Source organism: Agelaius tricolor, unplaced genomic scaffold (assembly GCF_023055355.1).
Source record: "Agelaius tricolor isolate 1412-34295 unplaced genomic scaffold, bAgeTri1.0.p SCAF_15, whole genome shotgun sequence".
In the NCBI taxonomy this organism is placed as follows: domain Eukaryota; kingdom Metazoa; phylum Chordata; class Aves; order Passeriformes; family Icteridae; genus Agelaius; species Agelaius tricolor.
In genome coordinates, this window is record NW_027269275.1 from 4,506,545 (window position 1) to 4,525,972 (window position 19,428).

The following is a 19,428-nucleotide window of genomic DNA, read 5'->3' on the forward strand; positions in this document are numbered from 1 at the left end:
TGATTTGATGATATTTATACAAATCCTTTGTCTATTGCACACTGAAGGAATGGTATATGAGGTGGACTTTTTTAAAAAGAAGGAATCCCTCTGACAGGTCCAATTCAGAAGGGAAGAAATAATTTTCATCCAGTTTGGTAGAATTTCCCAACCATCAAAGAACATAATATTTTTTTTTCCTTATTGACTGTTTATAGAACAAATAGATTTCTGCATCACCACTGATTTGCACATGTATTAGGGAGAGAACCACAACGAACTTATGATGCTAAAAGAGAGCTGGATAACTCCAAGTTTTCCATGAATTCAGAAGTTTAAGACTGAATTTGATTGCAGATGAATCCTTCAGTGGACAGCACAGACTGAGCTGGGAATTGCATCCCCTGCACAGCTGTCTGCAGGCACGGAGCATCCCCAGCTCCTGATGCCAGAGAACACTCTCAAATTTTCCTTAGAATCAGAGGAAAAGTGCATTTGGAGGAAAGCTCCTGAGTCTTGCTTCCCTGCTGGTACAAGCTCTAAGGAATTCCAGGCTTTGCAGTGGCTCCTTTCCCTCTGTGAGGCTGGAATGTCCTTCCAGGAAAAGCAGAGTCAAGGTCTGTGCATGGCCTGGGATGCATTCCTGGAACTCTTTAGTCAGATGCAGCCTAAATGAGTTCAACTCTATCAGAAAAGGTTGTTCTGTATCCTCAGGAATCACAAATCCAGAAACTTCCGCAGACACGGAAGGATTTGATCTATCAATCTATTTGATTAGATTAATATAAAAATAAAATGCACAGAATTAAGCAGAAAAAATAGAAACTAATGTTTCTATAGTTGTGAGTAAGAATATGCCTTAAATAAGTGAAAACTGTACTAATAAGATGGTAAAGAGTTTGTAATGTAATGGCATAGTTATAGAGAGTAAACTAAGAGTTTAGAAGTTAGAAAGAAGCACATGTGTACATATATATACATATATATGTGGGACAGAAGCCTATTAGACAAAAGTACCCACAATACAGTAGAAGTAAGTAAAAGTGATAAGTTAGAAAAACACAATACACCTTGTGAAAACTATCTATTAGACCAGAAAGTTATAATATATTATCTTGTAGCAAAGAACTTGTAACTACTTTAAGCTATGGCCAACTGCTTACTCCTCTAAAATCTCACAGCCTCTGAAACTAATATTTATCTGAGCAAGAAATCATTCTTAACCCAATGGCAGTCCCATCCCTTCATTATTAGCAGTGAGAATGGTCCTCAGGGGACCAGAGCAGGACAGTTTTGCTCTCTCCCAGTAACACAGAGCACATTCTTAAGTGTAAATAAAGAAGGGCATTAGAACCCAAGCCACAGCAGGTGAAGATTAGAAATAAAATTTCTAGTCCCTTGCAAAATTAATCCCTCTTGACAGTTAGAGAAAAGGACTTTCAGATCTTGTTTTGTAAAAAAAAAATGTGTTCAGCTTAAAGCAGATCTATGGGACTATAAATAACTTGAATTTTTGAGTAGGAATTGTCATTGTAATACATGGATCAATAAAGAGGATTTATATAGTCCCCAAGCAGATACTTCAGAACAATGGTCAATTCCTCATTACCCTTTACTCTGAGCATGTCTCATTTTATGTGCTATCCTCTCAAAAAATATTCCTGACTGATGCCTGTGTGCTTTGCTGATGATGTTCCTGTGGAATGTGTTGCATGCCAAACCTTTAAATGGTCAGAAACAAAAAAAAATTCACCCTCCTGCCAATTCTCCTCTCCCATCTCTGCTCTGGTTTCTGACAAGGAGGCAGATGTACTTTCCTGAGCTAAATACCATTTAGTCAGTTATCTTTTACTTATCACCCCCTTGATGCTGAGATGAACTGTGTGTTCATCAGGTGTTTTGTGTTATGTTTGAGTCCTGGGTGATAAATGATTTTTAAACATACACCAACCATTTAAATGAAAATGTTATATGCCAAAATAGTGTCCCTTTCAGGAACTGGGACTGTGTGAACAGATAACTGTGCATGGACAGCAGAAGATAAACTTGGTTTAAATGATAAAGTCTCTGAAAGAAAAAAAAATTAGAATGTGACATTCAAGCTGGATAAATGCTGAAGTCCATCTCAACAGTAAAGAAAGAATAAGGACAATTTGCTCTGGTATTGCCTGAGATTAGTGAATGGTAGAAAGGAAGGGAAGAAGGAGCAAATGACACTGAATTGGTGAGACAAAATGATGGAGGGTAAAAAGTCACTGCTTTTCCCAAGAGGTTCCTCAAGCACTAACCTGGTTATTTACCTCCCTACTGGAGCAGAGAAAAAGCACATTAATTGTTAATTAATAGCCAGGCTTTAGAGGCTCCAGTATTGCCAGGCCCTGTAACATTTTTTTCTTGGCAATTGGTTCCATCAAGAGCCCAAGTGAATTGAAGGGGAGCAATGCACTTCTCTCCAGTGTACATTAGTATAAATTTCCATTGTGTAGTAGCTGGATGCATCATTTTTTTCAGTTACCTGCACAACACCCCAGAGCTATAACAAAGTGTTTTCTGACACCTTGCACAAATTAAACACCTGAAACTGAGACACTGAAGGAGCTGGGCAGGGCTCCACAGAAAGTGTAATAAAGCAGGAACCTCAACCACAAACCTGTGCATGTCCTGTAAGACCAGGAGCCATTTCTTCCCTATTTGTGTTAAAGCAGACAAGAGCTGGAACAATCCAACAGAACACACTATAGCTGGAGAAAGTGTAACAGAAAATAGCAGATTTTGTGTTCCTGTTGTTTGGTTACTAGTTCTTGTGTTAACAGAGTTGGGATCTTGTTTAGCTGAAGTGAACAAGAACCTCTCACTGAGTCTTACCAGTGTGACCAACTAATAATTAATGATTTCTCAATATTCAGATAAGTGAGCTGTCTCATTCCTTAGGAGTAGTTTAAATGAACCGATCTGGAATTTCTCAGTTCAAAATCTGGATATTTTTTTGGCCTGCAAATTAGTTCACATGTCCCTGCACTCCAGAGAGGTTCTTCTGAGTGCAAAGGAAGGACTGTGTGGGAAAGGTTTTTCTGAGTACTCCAAATGGGGATGGTAGTCTCAAGAGATGAAAAAATTACTCTGGTTTGCTTTTTGTACCAAAGGGATGCTCTCGATAATCAGTTAAAAAGCCTTTGAAATGAACCTTCAAAAATTTCAGACTCATCCCTCCCTCATGAAAGGCCTTTTTTCCAACGCATCAGTGAGATGAAATGAAGATAAAGGTTGCTCTGTTTAAAATTATTTCCTTCTGACATTAGTTTGAATTTGGCTTTTTTTCACTCTCCAGCAATCTCAGTGGAGATCATGTGGCACAGGCTGCTGTTCCCTTGCTCAGAAATTTTACATTTCAATGATATGTTTGTATTCCTAGATCTAAGCAGATAAGTAGTGATTTGGGCATGCCCTGAATCTGGAATGTGCTGTCCTGGAGTTAGGGAATAAATGCACTCATCAAGGGTTTGTTGTTGGTGTCCCAGAGGGAGTTGTGGCTGGAGGAGAGGGCTCTGGATGTCAGTGCTGCTGGGCTGAGCCCTGCCCTGTGCTCAGTGGTGGTGCAGGGTGTTGGGGAAGATGAAGCAGGAAAGCCTTGTAAATATGATTGCCTGGCAAAAGATTTTGAGAATATGGAAACTATAAGTGAGATTGAAATAAAGGCAAGCTCTGAGATACCTCAGTTACTGAACAACTGGAAAACAATGGCATGGCCAGCTGAAGGTGATCCCCTTTTGATGGAACAACACCCTCTGCTTGCAGACAGGCCCAAGGGTCAGAGCAGACCCTACAGCTTGGCAGAAGGGGCCCAAAGAGGAGTTTGTAGGGTTTAAAATGTAACAGAGTATGGTAATGTAATAATTCTTATAGGCTGTATGTAAATGCTATAGGATTTGTATCTTGTACTAGATTGGTTAGTGAGAATTAGAATATGCAACACAGAAGAAGATTTATTGTAACAGGAACCTTGCTCTCTTACCCCCTTTACTCTCTTACTCTCTTTCCCTCTCATCCTCTCTGCCCCTCTCTTCTCTCAGTCCTGCTCTGAGCTGTGCCTGGCAGCTCCCAGCAGGGCCCTGCCCCAGGCCCTTTGCAATAAACCCCAAGTTCCTGACCTGGCTGCAGAGATCTCTCGTCTCCATCCATCCTGACTGTGCTACCCCCATCACTCCTACAGCAGGGACTCCCTGGGTGGGGGGCAGCTGCTGGGAGCCCACTCTGGAACCCACAGCAAGGCCCTGCTGGTCTGAAGGGCTGCTCTGGCATGGGGAGGTCTTGGGCAAATGGCCATGATTGTCTGTGCTCAGCTGGGCTGTGAGGAGAAAACACAGAGGGCCTTCTCTTGGAAAAGAGGAGGGTGTGTCTTATGGGAGGAAATAAGACGTTCTGGGGGATGCTGGGGGAGAGCTTCAGGTTTCTCACTCAAATTCTTGATACCCAGTATGGTCACAAGCCTGTTACTCTTCCTTTTCATTACAAATGATGCCTGAAGTTTTAGATTTTATATTTTTTCATATTCTGTGCTGCTTTGTTGTGTATTTCTGAGCTTCATATTAGGGGATGGTGAGCTCTGTGCACAGAGCAGGGAGACAAAACAATTCCTGCTCCAGCTGGGCACCAAGGACAAATGATCCAAATCTCAGCCCCAAGAGCACAAACACCGTGGGCTGGAGAGAGAAAAACAAGCAGGGTGGGAGTGCAGGGGCTAAAGCTGGAATGGGACAATGAACTGCAAGATGCAAATGGAGCAGAACTGATCAAAGTGACAGACTCCGTGAGCAGTCGTGCATTTTGGGACCATTTTGGTTCATCTTGGGTGCAGCCCTGGCTGGGCTCTGGTACTGCCCAAGGTGCATCCATTGAGGCCTTTTAATAAATCCCTGCTTTATTCTGTAGCTCTGTCCAGCCTCTGCTCAAGGGCAGCCTTTCAAGGCATCCCAATGTGTGTGACAGTGCTGAGGGTCATCAGGTGTGTTCCTTCTACGTCCCCCCTCAACACACAGAGTAGTTCCCTCTCCCCTGGGGATTGTCTCTGATAGTGTGAACTGTCCTGAAGTAAGAACATATGTGGGAATTGCAGGAAGAACTCTCTGGGTGCTGCAATAATGGATATATTCCAGAGATGGGGAGCTGTGCTAATTGACTTTGGTGCACATCAGACTGCAAAAGGGTACAAAATGTTAGTGGAGGTTGGGCCAACTGGACAAACTGGTGTCCTAAGGTTGCAGGCAGGTTCAGGGTGGTGCCCTCCTTGGCAGGGAGCCCTGCAGGGTATGTCCAGGTACAGCCTGACCACAGGGGACACTCCCTTTGGGATGGGTGAGTCAAGGCCAGATTGTCACACAGGGAGCTCCACAGGGGCTCTGTGCCTGTGCATTCTGCCAACCTGTGCATTCCCACCCAATCCCATTTCTGTTACCACCCTCCAGACCTGCTTCTATTACAGACTGCATTGGCAATATTTCTTCACTGTATCAGCAATAAATCTGATTGTAATCCTCCACGTTTCTCATGCCTAAGTAAGAGCCTTCCCTCCACTGCTCTGCTCCAGTGTGCCAGCTGGGACCCAAAAAACAGGGGGGCTTTCTGGACAATGAGCTTTTTTCCCAACAGTCATGATCCAGAAGGCTTTAGGTAACCATATTCCATAAAGAATCCATCCCAATTCCCAACCATTTCCTCCACAAATCTGCAGTAATTTCAGTGGAGTCATCCAGGGCCAGGGAAAGAAGCTGTCACTGGGTTTGCCTAACATCCTGCTCCTCCTCCATTTCCACTGGACACTGACCCTGGTAATGTCTGTGCAACAACCCCCATTAGCAATTCTGCTTTCATCTTGTTTGCTATTTTATTTGTCCTGTATGATAAAAGGTCCTAGCTATTTTTTCCTCCAGTTTTAGGGAAAAGCAGTAGGCCTGAGGAGAATGCAAATGACTTCTGCTTTGCTTTTTGTGTTGATTATGGATAAAAGGATGAGATAATAGTAGTTCCATAAAAGATCAACATTCTTTAAAGGTATGACAGATTATGCATTCTTTGTTATCTAAATATTTCCTTCTCTGCATTCTCTGTGTTTTGAAAATAACAGAAGTTATCAATCACCTGGAAGTGTGCTGATGTTTCCATGGCAGTTTAACAATTAGGTCTATTCACCAGGGGCCCTGATTAGTCCAATAAAATCCTTTGTGCAATTCTTTCAGACAGAATATCACCCTTTCAGACAGAATATCAGAATATCATTCCAGCCTAGGAATAAAATACAATTATTCTGGCCACAGGCACTTATTTTCTCATTGAAACAAAACACTTGAGCCTTAAGTGCCTTTATTGTGTTCTTCGAGGCTTCTCAGGACAAGAGCCCATGACCAGGAGAACCCTGTGAACAGTTTGCTGTGTTTTGCCCAGCTAAACTGCACATCAACATCTAAGATTGCTCCTTCTGCTGAGCTCTTGTAAGCCAAATTTAGGAGTGGAGTGATTAAATAATCTCAGTTTATTAGATGGGTTTTCTACCTACTGTCAGTGTGCTCCCAAATCTGCCACAGGAGCCCCGTCCTCACATGGCCTTGGCTCACAGGAGGAAATTCCATCCCCACAGCTGTGATGTGAGTGAGGTTTCTGTCACACTTCTGTTGATGTTCTCCTGTCCATCCAGGTGACATCTCCTAGGAAGGGGCTGGTAAAATTGACATGAGAAAAATTTCAGATTCACATTGGACAGCATAATAAAGATAGTAAGGAAAATATTGCAAGTAATATAATTTTATGTGGGGCAGGGTGTTTGACACTTTACAGTTAATTTGTTCTTTGGGGGTATTTTAAATCAAAAAACTGATGTTTACTTTGATTTCTTTGAAAAATTCTCCATTCCATTATACTGAAATATAATGGTCTCTACAGTGGATTAATTACATTTGCCTCATTATTTCTTGACATCTTCCCCACACTAGAAATTGGTGTGGTTTAGTTCTGTGTTAAGATGGTACAAGTCTGTGCTGTGGACTAAAAGAACAGGAATCTTATGGGAGGGTACATCCAGGTGATGCTATGGTATAAATGCCCTGGTATGCACTGAAAACCCTACCCTGGATACCAGGTCAATGTTTGCAGAGTGGCAGAGCTGGCTTTTATTGAAAAACAGAAAAAAAGGGGGCTTAAGAATGGGACTTTGAGCAAATGACTCATTCTTGTTGATGCTTTTTGTCTGTCAGTGCAGGATTCCAAAGTAAAAAGAAACTTAAAGGGTACTTGAATATTTCATTAATTTTTTGTTCAATAATAACACAGGAGGGTATAGCACAGAACTCAATATCTATATATCAATATATCAATTTCAAGCAGAACAGATTACTGGGGATACAAGCATCAGAAAGTCACCCTAGGGCACACATCTGGTCTGAAAACTCTTGCCATCCTCACTTTGTTTTATGCTCAAGCAGGCAGCTTTTGGGTTTTCTTCCTGTCAATTAACAGGACCTCTCCACTTCTCTAAAATACAGGGAAACCTGATGGAGTGTGAAGTTCTCATAAACAACTAGCCTGTGACTATACCCCAAGATAATCAATGCCAAGTTGATTCAAAATTTGGTTATCCTCTTTTATTCAGGGGGAACAGATGCTCAACCTACATCAAGAGACCTTGGAATTCCTGAATTCCCTGTTGAACCCTTAGGGATGGAAATGGGACATGCAGAGGACAGAGCTCTTATTAAGGTCTGCATACGCACACATATAAAGATGAGGTATCATCTACCTACATGCAGCCTATAATTTCCTTCAGATTGATTGGTATCAGTGCTAATTAAGTCTTTCTGAGAGAGTGTGTTGTGTTTTCTATGAACTAAACAGCAGAGGCTGACCTTTGAAAGTACCTTGGATTTTCAAATGTGTTCCCAGGAGCTGGAGCAATGCCCAAAGTTATCTGGTGTAAAATCAGTAGACTGCCAAGTGGACCATTATTTGAGTTTTATATGTAACCAATATTTTGATAAGAATAATAAATAGCCACAAATGCTATGTCTTGTGGAGATGCTTCCCCTAGTAGATATCAGGGGTTTACAAAGGTACTGAGGTATCTGTCAATATATTTGATGTATCTGAAGTATTCTCACAGATCTGTCCATGGATTTCTTGATCAGATAGCTGGTTATGTAATCACCATGATTATCCCAAATTAATGTGTTGAAAATGAGAATGTATTGCACAGTTCATTTACATTATTTAGTCTTACTGGATTAACTCAGATCAGCAATGCTTGTTCTCTCCTGTACTGGTTAAATATTCCTCTGTTGGGTACACTGTTCAACATCAGCCAAGTACTACATGATTCAGGATGGACATTGGCACAAAAGTCCCAAATAATCCCTACTCAGGGAAGAATGCTGGATTAATTTGGAGCCTTTTTGCATGACTGCAGAAGAAAGAAAGAAATATGAGCACAGGTGCTGTGGTAGGTACTGAGAAAGCAGAAGGTGGCAGAAAGTAAAATGTGACACAGCAGCCTTGTACTTAATTTTGTGCTATTATCAGACTAATGAGTACACAGATTCTGAAAATTAAATATTTTTACTGTGCTGGCCAATTTTAGGTCAGGACTGTTGTCCATACAATTTTGTTCTGTAGTGCACTAAGCTGCCTGAGATTCTTCTAGCAACTCAATATTAAAAATCAGGCAGTAGCAAAAAAAAAAAAAAATCCTAATATAGCACAAGCAAAACCTCTGTAAAAATCTGTAAAACCTCCTTACCCCAATCACCTCACCTTGAGATGAGTTTTGGAATTGAACTTGATTTTAATGAACTGAAAAACTGGATGTTCACGTTCAGACCACGCTCATCTTTGATATTGTACTTGCTCACCAGATATTTTTCAGTGTATTCATCTCTCCCCACAGTCCATTGGAGAGTCCCATATCCATCAGCTGACTGCCCTGGTAGCAGCTCAGCCCAAGCTAACAATGTTTATCTCAAACACAAAACAATGGCAGAGTTCTTCCAGTAATGCAGAATTTTTTTTTGTTTAATGTCTTGTCATGTTATGCTCGGATGTCAGTTTCCAGTTCGATGAAATGAAAATTATTTCCTTAAGCAAACAATGGGGGATTCTGCCAGTGTGACCTTTAGGGTCAATCATCTCATTAGCAGTCAGCTTTTACAACTGCATGTTATTTATATGAGAGGGATTTACAAGCTGTTGCTAAATAACAAATTAAATTGTCCATGAGCCATCATCATCTGATAGAGAAATTCCCCGTGGGTAATAGGCTGCTGCTCTCTCAATGGGAAGTTTTGGAAAGATTTAATACAATTTATTTTTTGCCAGCATAACCTTTATAGGGAACAGTCCCTTTTTTATGATGACAGAAAACTGTGCCACCAGTGCAAACAGCTCCAGATGCACAGTGAAATTCAACAGTCACAAAGCACAAGCCTCATTTTAATGAATGCTCACAGGCATCTCTCTCATCTGCTAATTGTTTTCAATCAAATTTAAAATACCACAAATATAGAGCAGCTCAGTAGTGCATTTACAGTCTCCATTAACTAACATTTTTTTTTATTAAATATATTTAAAAAGCAATAATCTGAGAAGATAGCTTTAGGAAAGGCTTGCATCTTTGCATTTTGAAAATAGTAGTATTGTTTCAAATAAGCTGTCAGCTGGAGCATGATGTGGTATTATAAAGAAATATGTTGTGGCATCATACATCCAATGTTCTTGAAGATCAGGGAGGGCAGATTTCTGGTGTGTCTGATGGTGGTGCTTTACACTGACACATTTTTCTGTACAGGACTTTAGTTACTCTCACAAAGACCATTCATTTTGCATGTTTTGCTGTTTCTGCCTTAATCTTTCAGGTATGTCAGTCCTAAATATTAATCTGCTCATGCAAAGTCTATTAATTGCTCTGTTTGCAATCAAATTGCAAATTAATTATTATTAATTGAAATTAATTATTACTTTCAGAAGTCTTAATCATTGTGCTGTTGTTTGTTTGAGCTTACCTCACTTTTGTGCGTTCTTTTTCAATACTGTCCTTTTTAAAAAAAAAACCAAACAAAGATGGTGTAGTCCTAACCTATCATTTCCCCTTGTTTCCAGACTTCATTTTTGACTGAGAACACTGGTATCAAGACAGGTCCAAAGAAAAGCTGCTCTGTAAGTCACTGTGCTTGTCCTGACCTCTCTTCAGGCTGCACATGGGTAGGTAGAGAAGTGGAGAGCTGCATCCAGGGCTTCTGAGCTCCTTACAGGCCACTGGCTCTGGAAAAGAAACAGAAAGAAACAGAGGGCAGTCAGGTACTTAAAAACAAAACAAAATAAAACCATCTCAAACTTTCCTACACTTTATTATTTGGTGTATTAGAATTTGGCAGGTGGAGTAGGGGAGACTCATCCCTGATGCTGAAATTTAAGCATTACAGTGCTCGCTTTGCATAAGAACCAAATGCAATTTGTGAGATCTGCCTTAATCTGTGCCACAGTCCAGTCAAGTCAGCCAGTCCTTGATAATTCACTTCCTCTATGACCTGAATCAATGCCAGACTGACTTCCCAAATATAATCAAAGCCAATGATTTTTGAGAAGTCTGGTGGCTCTCTAACAGATAACACCACCTACAGCAGGCCTGCATGCTGACCCTGTGCTTAAATTCATGGTAAACATACAAAAAATGCTCTGCAGGACATACAACATGACATAAAACTATTCTAATTTCTTGCACAGCAGGAATGTAAACCCAGTTATTTGCAGAGAGAACTTTTGTCAGGGTAGTGGCTATATAAAAGTTATGACTTTTTTCTAGGTTTACATGAAAAGATGAATCTGAGTTTAGACTGGTAAGAAGCCTAAGAGAATATGGAATTTTCACCTCTAGAAAGGCATAGTCTGTGCCTACCTTCTGATACATTTATCATGGACTAGAAAATTGAACAAATTACCATCTTAGAAGCTGTGGCTGCCCCTGGATCCCTGACAGAGTCCAAGAGCAGGTGGGGTAGGGCTTGGAGCACCCTGGGCAGTAGAAGGTGTCCCTGTCTGTGGCAGGGGGTGGCACTGGAAGAGTTTTAAGGTTCTTTCCAAACTGGGCCATTCTGTGATTCAATGGTTCTGTGATCAATTCTGAATAGCTCTAAACCAGATTCAATTAAACAAACTGTTACTCAGCCAAAACTCACAATTAGATTTATATGGGTTTTTTCCCTCTCACATGTCAGAAGAACATTGTCTAGACCCCACAGCTGGACCTTATTTTTAAGAGGGAACTATATTTAAGGAGTGCTGTGTGGCCATCATATTTTCTGGAAAAATCCCCTTGCCCAGGATTTTTCTCCTGGGAAGCTGAGAAGCCTCAGAGAAAAAGGAAAACAATTCTTATCTCATTTGCTTCTCCTGTGTTTTGCTGCTTTGGAATGTGTTTGGAGATTGTTTACCCACAGGTGATTGTTTGATTGGATTCTGCTGTGAGTTGTTTTCACTCTTTGTCCAATCAGGGCCAAGCTGGAAAGAGTCAGGAGTTTTCATTATTATCTTTTAGCCTTCTGTAAGTATCCTTTCTGTATTCTTTAGTAGAGTTTAGTATAGTATTCTTTAATATAAAATAGTATTATAAAATAATAAATTAGCCTTCTGAGAACATGGAGTCAGATTCATCACTCCTTCCTGCCACAGGGCACCCTGTAAATATAAGACAGCTGAGAGCTTTTGGAAAACAACTCAGCAGAAAAGAGCAAAATAATAATCATTACTTTAAACATGTGCAAATGTTTTAGGAGTCAGGCATTCCACATTCTCCACTGATAGTACTGTGTAGTCCATGCTCAACTCCAGAATCTGCATCTCAATGAAAGACTTCTGCCAGATCCTGGGTATCATCTGCTGACATCACTCTGTCCCACGTGCCCAATTCAAGTCCCTCACAATCCCTCGAGTGGCTTTGGGTTTTTATTTGTGCTCCCCTGCCCAGCCAATGGCACAGCAAGCTGGGGTGTTTTGTTACGTGCGTCAGCAGCAGAATTGCAGCTGGGGCTCACTTGAGAACTTTTATTAGAAAGATGATTTATGAAGCAGAAGGAACACAGCTTGACTTTCAGAGCCCAGACTGAGGCTGTTGTTCAAGCAGTTGGAGGAGTTTTTGACATGCAGATTTTGCATGGTTTTGGTACAAAGGCAAATGCTGGAGGACAAAACCCATGTCCCAGCAGGGCAAGGAGCCACACAGGCACTGACAGGGACATCAATGTCTGCAAACAGCTGAGCTGCAGCAATCCCTGTTGTGGAATTGACAGTGGTTGAAAAGGGCATCATAAAGAGCAATAGTGTGAAATGACCACATAAAAGGAGACCCTTAAATCAAGCATTAAGGAAAAAGAATCTTTAACAACGAGAAAATGATACAGCGGAAGTAGCTATTTTTAGAGATATTTCAAACACCGCTCTGTGCTGCTCCAAAGTGTGATTTCACTTGACAAGGAGTTATAAAAGTTGCAGTTTCTTTACCCATTGTGTCTGTTTAGTCACATTCACTGATTTTAAGTGACAACAACTTGGTTTTATACCGTGCAGTTCTCATCGTGGGCACTGACAAGTAACAGAGGGAGAGAAAAAGGTGAAGTTTACTGGGCTTTGGCTAAAATTGGGAAAATTGGTGCTCTTTAGGGTAAGTTGACAGTGTTTGTTAGATTCCTGAAATAATATTGGTATTTTCAGACTAATTTTGTAGTAATAGCAGTAGACACGTCACGTGAAATCAAGTGCAAAATTCAGCCATATGGCTGCTCTAAGCAGAAGGAAAACTTTAAAGCTGTGCAGTAGAGAGCTACTGAGACTTAGTATAAGAGGGTGCAAAAAATCAAGGGGTCTTTATTTGAGAAAAAACATCTTTAATGAAACTGCTGTTAGTGCTCCAGAGCCTCTTTTTGTAATCCAGCATGGTAGTGGCCTTTAGGTCTCAGTCTCATTTTGCCAGTCACAATGAAAAATGGAAAAAGTCCAAAGTTTGGAGTAATATGAACATGCTGAAATTGGCACCAGATCGTTTCTATAAGAAACAATGAAGTTTGCATTCAGAGTTCCTTTTGTGTGATGAACTGTGATAGCACTTTTTTTATTATGAGCAGTCAATACTTGACACTCATGAACCACAAGAAAAACATTTTTTATATATCTATTTATATACATATATGGTATGGTGTAGCATTTAAAGCTGTAGTATATTGTGTTTAGCTCAGTTTATTTTAAGATAGATGAACAACACCTGCTGAATTTGAATTTCTTAGTTTCCAAGGCACTTACTAGCATTGTGGCTAAGAAAATGAGTGCCCAATCACAATGTATATTCCTTATTATCACTTAAGATAATTCCAGAAAAGCAGGTTATGCACACTTTAAGAAATAGAATGTTTAAAGCATTTAAGGAGGATTCAAGGACAGAATTACTGAAATTCTGAAGTCATGCTTAAAGGCCAAATTATCTACTACATATTAAACTTTTCAAGGTGTTTTAACTTTCCTCTTAGGTGATCATTTCACATTTGTTCATTAGTCCTGGGGATGAACTCCCATGTCTGGCCGCTTGTAAATCACAAATCCATGTATGGATCCATGGCTCTTTCACCTTGCTGGGTCTTTCCTGAGTATGTTTGCCCCTCAAGAAGGGGGATCTGGCTACCAGTCTGCCAAACCCTTGGTCCTAGAGTGTAAGATAAGTGTGTCTGCTATTTCCCATCTGTCAGAGCTGGGGCAGTTCTCCTCTGTTCATGGGGCAGTTTTCTTTATCTCTCCCACAGCCAATCCTCCCTCCAGGAGATCTCTGCTGTTAATGGGCCATTAATTATTAATTATCTTCTGTCCATGGCCACTGAGTGTCCCTGCAGGGCTGATCCAATTCCATCATCCCATGGGGAGATGCTCTGCCCAGGGGAGGAGCCAAGCATTCCTACCTGGGTACAATCTGAGCTTTGGGACAGCCCAGCAGCCTTTGTCCAGTGCATTGCCAGAGGAGCAGCTTCTGCTGCCCTGCATTGCCAGAGGGAGCCCAGGCCCATCTCCAGCAGCCCTGGAGCTGCAGAGGAAAACTCCCCCCTTGTGCAGGATCCCTGCTCCAGCAGAGCCACAGCTGGCACTGCAGGAGGGCTGAGCCCCCATGGGATGGGGCTGTGCCACCCCCTGACACACAGGGGGCAGGGCATGGGCTGACTCTGGCAGGGTTTGTTTGTACTCTTGCATTTGTGTTTTTAATTTTCCTAGTCAAGAACTGTTATTCCTACTCCCATATCTTTGCCTGAGAGCCCCTTAATTTCAGAATTATAATAATTTGTAGGGAGGGGTTTACATTTTCCATTTCAAGAGAGGCTCCTGCCTTCCTTAGCAGACACCTCTCTTTCCAAACCAAGATACCCTGCCTGTGTTCAGAAAGTGTGACCAATGTTGGTTTGGGGTTTTTTCCCATTTCAAGCATTATTCCCAGTGATAATGAGTCTGTTTGCTGACTTAAACTGCTGATGGCGCCCCTTGTGCAGTCTGGAGCTCTCTATAAGTATTGGGAACCCACCAAAATATTTCCATCGTGTACTGGCAGCAGCAGCCCTCAGTTATCTCCAGAGACCATTTTGGCAATAGGAATAACCTTTTGTCACTAATTAGGCAGGAGTGGGTCCATCTCTGGATGAGATTTGTTGAGGAGGAAGGTGCCATTCCAGCCTGTCCCTTTGCAGAGCAGGGCAGTGCTGGAAACAAGAGCTGACAGAGCACTGCTGTCCCTGGTGTCTGGGTGGAGCTGCACCGTTTGCTAGCAGTGCTGCAGCCAGCTCCCAGGCCAGCTGGCTCCTTTCCAAGGCTTTTTGAATTACTTTTGGAAGATTGTGTAAGACATTCTGTCTAATGGTTTATTACTACAGAGATCTTGAGCCAGACCATCCTTTCAGAAACTTCATTTTTCCCTGTATTTTTCTATATTTCAGTAAGGGGCACCAGCCTTGAAGCCAATTTGGAAAACCTTCAGAGGAGCTCTTCTAAGAGGAAGAGGAAATCCTCCTGTGGCAGGCAGGGACTATAGGATACACATCTCTTGTTAAGTTTGTTGTCTTCTCCCTTTCTTACATCTTCTAGAAATACTTCTTTACTCATTTGATATAGTTTTGTCTTATGATAAATAAAATTAATGAGAATATTGAATGCATTGTGGTGGACTTGATTTTTTTTTAAAACCTGCCCAGCTCCTAGATGGCACTGAGAGCTGTGTGCAGCCTTTTGGGGTTCAGACCTCAATTCTATTCCTTTGCCTGAACTCTTTGCCAAGACTTTTCTCCTCTTTCCTCAGTCTTCTCTTCCCAAAAATATGAATAATGAAACTGACCTTTGTAAATCACTTTATCAGTCTGCTAAAAAGCACAAGCTGAAATGATTATTTTTTCTTTTTTGGTAGGCTTTAAAAAAAAAAAAAAAAAAAAAGAAAAAGCCCAGAATTTAGTACTGAAGCATAAGGGGAGAGTGGGAGGATTTTTGACATTTCAGAGCATTCTTCCCACGAAGGTGCACTAAACAAGATTGTCCTTTTGGGGTTAGTCTGACCACTGAGGTTCCTTCATATTAATTAAAAGAAAGGAGTGTTATTTCTCTCCTAACAATGTCTCATCTTTCCTTTTTCCTGCAAAAATAGCAGAACAGAACCTGGATCTGTTTGGCGTTGAGCAAGTCCTGGTGTTGGAGGGGTTTTTCTTCAGTGCTTTGGTGGGTGATTGTTCAGAAAGATGCCAATGTTTTCTTGCATTGCTGAGAAAAAGAAATAACAGACTGGATAATTTTTAGCTTTCTACTTTTTCTAAAAATGTAATGTCATAACTCTTCCATTTCCATGTTTTCTACTTCCTGTTATGTCTAAAAGAGTGAGTCAGAGAAATGGAAACAGAGCTGCTGTAAATAATTTAAAAGTGGTCTGAGAATAGCTAACCATTACTTCTGGTGATGCTGCTTGTGATGGTTACACAATGATAAGATTATCAAAAGGACTGTTGGAGACAGAAAAATGGAAAGGATGCATTAAGTCATGTAGTCATTTTTGCTACTGTAGAATTATGCCTTACATTAGTTTTACTAATGGCTTGTCTGGCTACCTTTAAAAAGCTTGAGAAAATGGATTTCCAGTATTTCTTTAACATTATCCCTATACCTCTTGCTTGCAAGAAAAGACTTTTTTCTTGTTATTGTTTCATCCTATTATTATCCTACTGCTGGTTTGTTCTGCTAAAGACTCTCCAGGTTAAAAGAGTGATCACTCCCTTTTCCCTTCATACAAGTGATGAAAAAAATCACACTTCAGATTTATTGTGTAACAAAAAACCCCCCACATTTTCATGGAAATGACAGCACTTCATAAAAGTGAGTGAACTTACTGAATTAATGCCTTTACTTCTTTTGTTTCTCACCTCTTCTGCTTTGGCTTCATCCTTCCCACCCCTGAGGGTAAAGTAGGAGCCATAGCCCAGAGATTGGAACTGTTGTTCAGCCAAACAATTTCTGGTTTTCTGTGAAAGTAGAATGTCACCATACTTGTCCCAAATACTGCCTAAATAGTGAAAAGATAAGATAATATTTTTTTTGTCATCAGTAATCCTCAACAGCTTGTGTAACCTCAGTTCGGTAAAAGTTTGATACTGAGCCTGAGGATGGGACAGAATTTACTCCTTCATACTTGTTTTAGAAGGCTAACATCATAAAAAGCAATTAAAAAATGAATTTATTCTAATTTGGTAACCAATTTCACAGTTTCTTTTCAGACTTTGGCTTTGCCATAAACTACCAAATGCTGAGGAACTGTAAAGATCAAGTTTTATCAGGATGGGAGGATAAGACTTTCCAGACTGAAATTTCAGAAAATAACTACCACCTCAAAACCAAGCTTTCCTGTTTGCTTTTCTCCTGTTAACACTGTTGTCATAAGAAATTTTAATCCTTAACTCTGACAGAGAAAAGGTCTGGAATTAGAGATATAAACGGCTTAGGGATACAGATAAGCATTGGGAAATTTTTTCTTCTGTGTTGCCTGCCAAAAGAGAACACTGGATATTTCCCATTTGCCTTCCCTTTAATTAGTTGATTTCATTGTAACTACACAATTACCTATCTATTAGTACTGCTTAAGCCCTGCTGATTTTCAGGAAAAGTCTACCTGTGAAACTGAGTCCCCTTCTCTGGCCCTGAGCTGCAGGGACACGAGCAGGAGGTGCCTTGCCAGGGTGAGCCCCAGAGCTGTGTGACACAAAGAGTGACAGAAATGGGGTGTCCTGGCTGGCTGAAAGCTGACTCAGCTCCGTGCAGCTCTCTACCTCTGCTCCTTGGCACATGGAGGAGCAGCCAAGACATTTCCCCAGCCCTGAGCCACCCCTGCCTGATCAACACCAGGAACACCTCCAGAACATGGCACAAAAACCATTCCTTTCACTTGAGGCTTGAAATTCCTCAGGTTTCATCAGTTCCATAATTCCACCCAATGCTGTACTGATCTTCTGCTGGAGTGGGATAGAATATAGGAAAATAAAGATAGTGTGGAAAGTAATCTTACCCCTAAGGAGCTGCAGCTGGGCCAATTATCAGAGATTAGGAACAGGCCTGACTTTAACAAGCCACAGCTGTAAGCAATGAGCAGAAGATGCTATAAAAGAGTGGGGAGGCTGGGTGAGAAGGGAACTGGAGTCAGTTGGGTGCTTTGTGAAGAGGAAAGAGTCAGTGCTGTGAGGAGATGCCCACGAGAAACACCAAGCAGGTATGGAACTTTTGTGATAAGGAGACAACATTATGGAACCCCTGCCATAAGATGACAACATTTTACCACCACTCTTGCTGTTCTAAAGGAAAAAGCAGCTGGGCAGCCTCCCTTCCTTCACAGCCTGTGTCTAATGGGCAAATATAAACTGGGACTGATGCCTTGGAAATCCCTCTTAGTTTCACTTAGAGGTCAAGTAGTTACAATCCCCTGAAGTGGTCTGTAATTTAACCCTAACAGCTGCTGATTTTCAGCTGGCTTCTCTCTTTATCCCCCCTCTGGACTATTTTTCTTCATGGATTCAAGTAAAAGCTTTAAATCTTGGACAGAATTGGCCATTTGTTGTTGCTGCTGGATCTTTCAGCAGGATGAAATCTACCTCAGGGAAAGACATAGTCACCTCTCACTAAAGTTTTCTGGCATTGTTCTCTACAAGAAACTGTTTCTATTTGGCTTTGACTTCAGCAAGTTTCAATTATAAAAGTTAAAATGTTTCCAGCTTGGGTGTTTTTCTGCTTTTGGGGTTGAGAGTGGCAGACAAGACAGGACAAAAGGTTTATGAAGCAGCTACCACAGTGGTTCTTGGTTTTGCCTGTGTTGAGGGACAAAGAGCAGTTTTTCCTTTGGAAGTGCTGTGTTTCTTACATGTGGACTGGATATTTTTCTCCTTTCTTGGTTAGGAGGTACTATTGGAATATTAATATTTGTGTGACTATTTTCTAAATTAAAAATGCTGATAAATACCTTAGGGTCTAAACAGGCTTTTACACATTAAGAGGTTCTGCCTAGACAATAAGTTTGTAATTAAAATGCTGCCCATACCAAAATTTCCATATTTGATTCTACCAAGCATATAGCTTTTCATCCTCATTTGAGATTTGAGGGGTCAAAGTTTTACCCCTTCCAATGCTTCATTTTCAGTTCTGTGCTGCCAGTTTAATTTAAAGCAAAGTCAGCTGATGAAACCATAGATTGAGGGGTCACAGTGGAAAAAAAAAGAAAGAAATCAATATCTTCAATATTCAAGTAGGTTTTCATAACTGCCTCCAGCCTCTGCTTTCTAGTCCTTTCTGCCCCCCTGCTTCCTTCGAAAGGATAACAGATTGTTTCTTATTTTAGGTAGTGTTACAGATGGCAATTTAAGGAATGCAGAGCTTGGCCAAAACTGACCCCCTTGGAGTTCAGGTTTTGGAGGAAATGGTCCTTGGCTACACCTCCAGGCAGCCTCTCAGCTTTCTGGGGGTGTTTAAGCAATCACCAAGTGGTGGAACCAAGGCTTTTGCCTCTTGTTAGTGATCACTTACAGAGCAATTACATTGTTAATGTACATTGGGTCTGTGTTTTTATTTTAAAACACTTACAAATGTAATCTGGAATACTTGTGTTTTAGCTGGAGGGGGTAGGGAGGAATATATAGTTGTTTCATATCCATGGCAACTCCTATTTTTTTTATTACTCATTAAAAAGAAAATTTGCAATTCTTTAAGCCCTTGTAAAAAAATGATTGAAACAAAGACTCTTTGTTTTATATCAAAATGTATTCTGCTTATTAAAGCATTGGAGTAGTTCTTTCTTTTTAAAATAGAGTAAAAAGAAAAATTATTATGGAAAATGAAATACTTTAAAGCAGTATCTTTCTCGTTTCAGTTCAACAG